We start from the raw sequence: 5,803 nt of genomic DNA, 5'->3' as shown, positions 1-5,803 counted from the left end.
TTGTTACGTAAAATTCCAGGTCACGTGAGAAGAAGCTCGCCTCTGATTGGCCGGCGAGGCTTCGTTACAAAACCTGCCTTGGACAAGTTTCATAACCGCGGAAAAAGGTCGTGGGGAAGTTAACGCTGCATGAACGTCTTGCCCCCCTCACACTGCAACAATATTTTATCAATTTTAACTAGACAACAAAACACACTACAGCTACAGCTACTTTGAATTGAATGCAATTCAGTTTTTCCTAGGTATTATTTATTTTTTGCGTGAGACACGAAGGTTGCATTTACACCTGTGATTCAGTAATGTTTAAAAAAAAGTGTACTTTGGTGGTATTTTTTTGTGACGGCACCAAAGGTTATGAGTTAAGAACACGAATGAAGTAAATACTTGATTGGGCAGCTTTTGTGACATGTGATGCAAGTCCAATATTCCCCCCTCCCCAAAAAAGCACTCTAGTAGATTAAATACGTACAGTCATGGAAAAATAATTAGCCCACTGTTGTTTCTTCAGTTTCTTGTTCATTTTACAAATAACAATGACAACAAAAATAGCTCATAACAGATTTTTGTCAGTACAGTGCTATAGCTATTCATGTAAGAACTTAAGTGATTTTGGTTATTATCAAGAAAACCATGGAAGGTGCTAGATAGATACAAATTCAACTCTTATGAGCTATATTTGTTAGCATCATTATATTTGTCCAAACAAATGTACCTAGTTGTACCAGGCATTAAAATGGATCAATAAACTGAAGAAACAAGGGTGGTCTAATCATTTTTTTCCCTGACTTTAGGTTAAAACCTTGTAAAATCTACCTTTAAAAGCACCATTGACACACACATGCATGTGTGCAATGAAGCCCTAGTCATGGAATGGTAATGCCATCCATCCTTGCAAGTTTTAAAATACAAATAAGTACAAAATAATCCCACAGCACGCTCACTGCCTCTTGACTTCATTTTATACCGCAAATGGTGTGCAGAATGGAAGATATGGAGCAGTCGATGCGCATGAACAATGTGATTGCGACTGGGCTTCCAGTGCAGCTGACAACAGAGAAGGACAAGATGATTTTGCTACAACACAGCAACAGGTGGCCAACTTTCTGCAATCAAAGGGGGTGAATGTGGATTTGAATAACATTGATACATCAAAGAGCACTTGACAAAACGCAACGCTGACATGGCCAAGAAGGAAACGGGAAAATTCAAGGCACTTGGAGCGGCAATTGCAAAATCCACATAAAGTTAAACGGAGTACCAGGGGAAGTATTTTGTTGTTAAAGACATCAAACAACTGGAAAAATAAAAAATGACATCATGTTGACTACAAGGAAATTAAACACACAACTCATAAAGACTTTGCACCTTGAAGTCAACATCCTTAATGTTTTCTTATTTGTTTTATTTAATGTGGTGTTCTTATTTTAACTCCTATTTGCTTTTAAATATATGTTATTTACTTTTTGAATGTTTTTGGTATTTTTGTTTGTTTTTTTAACCTTCCTTCCTTTCGGCACAGGAAGAGAACAAAATGTAATAACAAAGTGTAAAATTTAAATGACAAAACGTAGGCCAGTGAAATATTATACTGTACATGTCGGGCATTAAGCAGGTCTGAAATAAACACATCGTACCATCACAGCTGACACCTTACAGAAAGGAAATGATCAGAAAGGCTTAAAATAATACTGAAAATAATCCACAAAGTCAGGGAAACTGCACTGCAAAATAGAAGTGATGAGACAAGCAAATGGGAGCATGAATGTGCTCCTAACAGTCAATAGTCTCAATTGACCATATCATTGACCTTAACATAAGATTATATTTGTTCTCTAGAAAACACTGAAAAAAATGGGCCGTCCTATAATTGGGGTCTCCTCTGGTTTCAACGGCGCTCATTAAATGTATATTTTGGTTGCTTTTTGTTCTTTAATCAAAAACATGCAAATGTAAGTGATGTGTTGCACAACATGACCTATTTTGAAACGAATTACATCATGTAAACACCACTGCCGTCCTGCTTCTTTTCATTGTTTGTTGATCATAAGGCTGGGCGTGCGTATGTAGGCTACAGTTGTGACAATGTGTTTTTTTAAATCATGGATTTGAAGTAAAACCATCAACACGTGATTGTTTATTGTCTACTTTTTTAAATTCTTCCCTGTCGTGGACCAAATACTTCTGTCCGTTTGGCGCATGTTTATTGTGAGGCAGGCATTGCCATCTAGTGGTAGAGTAGTGAGGACATGCGTTTAGGATGAAATATTGGGTATTTCTGTGTGGAGTTTGCCTGTCCTGCGTGGGTTTTCTCCGGGTACTCCGGTTTCCTCCCACATTCCAAAAGGTTAGGTTAATTGGTGACTCAAAATTGTCCATAGCTATGAATGTGAGTGTGAATGGTTGGCTGGCGACCAGTCCAGGGTGTATTCCACCTGTCGCCGAAGTCAGCTGGGATAGGCTCCAACATACCCCAGCGATCCTAATAAGGAGAAGCGGTATAAAAAATGTATGGATGGATGACTGTGAAGGTGATAAAACGAATGTACTTATGTCACTTTTTTAATAATACGTTGTTTTTGTTACGCCACTTATATATTGTATTTTTTCTTGTATTGTGTTTTGAATTGCTAAACATTGTTATTCCGGTTCTTAATTTCAGTATATTTTATCGTATCGTCGCATTTTGTTTCAGAAAGTGTGTGGTTTAAGGTCTTAATTGGCGATTGGCGAGTGTATGCACTACAATCGGCCACTAGAGGGCACTGTTGGTGTTTAGGAAAAAGAAAGGAGGAGTTCGAACGTTAAATGCTCTAGCAATAGTTCCATACTGTATTCACTATTATTCTAGTGAATACAGTAGTGTATTCACTAGTATGAGTTTTTAAAGCTGCGGTTTTTAAAGCGCTGCTGCAATATAGCGAGTCAACTACACAAGTCAACTACAAAATGCGAGTCGAAGATCATTTAAATGAAAGGAGTGCTATGCTGTTTTTAAGGAGCTCCTACAAAAAGGCGAGTCAAAGATCCTCAATGTGACGGGAGTGTTTGGCTGTTGTTTTCTATAACAAACTACAAAATTATTAGTCGAAGATCCTCTAAATGACAAGCGTCCTCTGCTGTTTTTTAAGGACCTACTGCAAAAGGCCAGCCAAAGATCCTCTACAAAAGAAGCGCTCTCTGCTGTTTTTTTTTTTTAAGAACCGAATGCAAAAAGGCTAGTCAAATATTTATGACAGCAGCGCTTGGCAGTTTTTAAGGATCCACTGCAAAATCATTAATCAATGATTCTCAATACGACAGGTGTGATTTGCTGTTTTTAAGGCACTCCTGTAAAAAGGCTAGTCAAAGATCCTCTAAATGACAAGAGCACTGACAATCAGCAAGAGCAAAATAAAGCCAGTCAAAGATCCTGTATTAGACAGGAGCCCTCTGCTGTTTTTTTTTTTTGTTGTTATCAAAGATCTATTTCAGACTGCAAAATCATTAGTGAAATATCCTCAGTTGTCCCTCATTACATCGCGCTTCGAACATCTCTCCCTCACTCTATCCCTGTTTTTTAAACATGAATTAATAAATGATGCTGTTTCGTGGTTGGCTATGGCCTATTATTAGTAAAAAATATATGGATATTTAAGCAGATTGTACTCCCCCCCCCCCCCCCCCCAAAAAAAAAAAAAATTAAGCATTTTCAAGCATAAAAATGGCTAAAAGTACTTAAATACAAGTACAGTATCATTAAGACCACAAATTGTGAATGTAGTATTCTACATTGGTCGCTAGATGTCAGTAATTGTTCAGTGAGACCACCACGGAAGCGCCAGACTTGAACAACCAGCTTTTATATCACGTTTAGATGATCTCACAACAGGCACAATAATAACATAATAGCAATAATAATAATAATAATCTTAATAATAACATAGGTTATTATTGCGGCCATAGCTCACAAGAAGCTAAAACACAACTCTGAACCCCCGACGTCACTTCTGTCCCCCATCATTCTGTTCCCCTGCAAGGTAAACTGTCTTCAATGGCTTATTTTCTCTGATTATGTCTACTATATTGGGTAATACGAGTGTAAAGGCGACTATATGGGTGTTACTTCATGTGTAGATGGCTCTAATAATGTTAAAAAAACGTATTTTGAAGATTGTAAACAGGTTTTGTACGCCATAACTATGAAAATATTCAGTTTATAAAGAAGGAATTATACTTTGTTGAAATTCACTTCGTGGTTGAGCCTTGAACCAATTAACCGCGATAAACGAGGGGTTACTGTTTCTGACAGGAGCCCTCTGCTGTTTTTCTCAAGGGCCTACTGCAAAAACGCCAGTCAAAGATCAATCCTCTTTATGACAAGAGCGCTGTGCTGTTTTTAAGGAGCTACTGGCTATTTTTTTTATTTTTTAGAAAGGACTGCAAAATCATTAGTCAAAGATTCTCTGGATGTTCAGAGCCCTCTGCTGTTTTTTTAAGGGCTTGTCAAAGATCTATGACGGGGTGCTTTGGTTTTTTCGGACTGACTGCGAAATAATTGGTCAAAGAGCCTTTACATTTTTTAAGGACTTTCTACCAAAACACTAGTCAATTATCCCATATATGACACAAGCACTCTGTAAGGACCTACTGCAAAAACGCATGTCAAAGATCCTCTATACGACACAAGTTGTGTGGTATTTTTATCATGACAATAAAAAGTGACGTTGTTATGCCTCAATAGTGTAACTACTGTTGAGTGCAGTGTGTGAGATGTACAGCAGAGGAAGAAATGCACGCGCAAAGCGCGCACTCCCATGTTTGTGTTGATTTATCAATGTGGGAAACGTGCAGCGGGTGAATCTCAGACAAACGTGTGCAGGAATGCAGGCTGACTTTGGGTCAGCCTTATCAAGCCCTGCATTATCTCCCCGACATGTTTGGGTTCCCAGCAGAAAAGCACATCTCACAAAATGTACCACAGAAGTGTTCTGAAGGTGTCACACACGAGGAAGGCTGCTACTGGAGCTTGTTGTTCATCAGACCACCTCTCAGGAGATTGTGGTTTCTCTGAGATTCCTCGTGGATTCCTCGTGAAATATGAGCGAGCGTAAAGGCACGTAACGTACAGTCAATGCATAGTTCGGCAAGTCAAGTTGCTACTCGCTGCAGCCGTCACACTTGGAAAAAGCTTCTTAAACACACCCTGCTTCCAAGCTGATGGTGAATAATTACACTCTGTGCACCACCTGACACCTCGGTACACCGTGTGCCCGAGGTTGCCCCTCTGACCCCTTCCCCCATTCAGAACCTCTGTCAAAAAAGTGTTTGTGTTAACCCTCACTTTTTACTCTTACGCTAATAAATCAGCACAAAACCACCTGATAATCATCATATATATTCTTTGGCATCTGGGCATTTTACAGGTCAAAGTTTAAGGCCAAATGTTAAGGTCACTGCGCACCATCTAACACTTTGGTACACTGTGTGCCCCTCTAACCCCTTCCTCCATTCAGAACCTCCATCAAAACGGGTCATTTTAACAGCGATTTTGTTAACCCTCACTTTTTACTCTCTTACACTAATAACTCAGCACAAAACCACCTGATATTCACCCTACAGTACATGTTCATTGGCATCTGGGTGTTTTACGGGTCAAATTTTAAGGTCAAAGGTCACAGCGAGATATTCAACACGCAATAGCATATCCTTTTCTACACTTTTTGTACAGAATAGTCGGGAGCCAGGTATAGAGATGATTCGTTTTTGTGATAAAAACAAATATTAAAAATGATCCAAAAAATCCATAATTGTTTGAAAAACACTT

The sequence above is a fragment of the Dunckerocampus dactyliophorus genome, chromosome 6 (assembly GCF_027744805.1).
Source record: "Dunckerocampus dactyliophorus isolate RoL2022-P2 chromosome 6, RoL_Ddac_1.1, whole genome shotgun sequence".
Classification (NCBI taxonomy): domain Eukaryota; kingdom Metazoa; phylum Chordata; class Actinopteri; order Syngnathiformes; family Syngnathidae; genus Dunckerocampus; species Dunckerocampus dactyliophorus.
Note: the sequence above shows the minus strand (reverse complement) of the source record.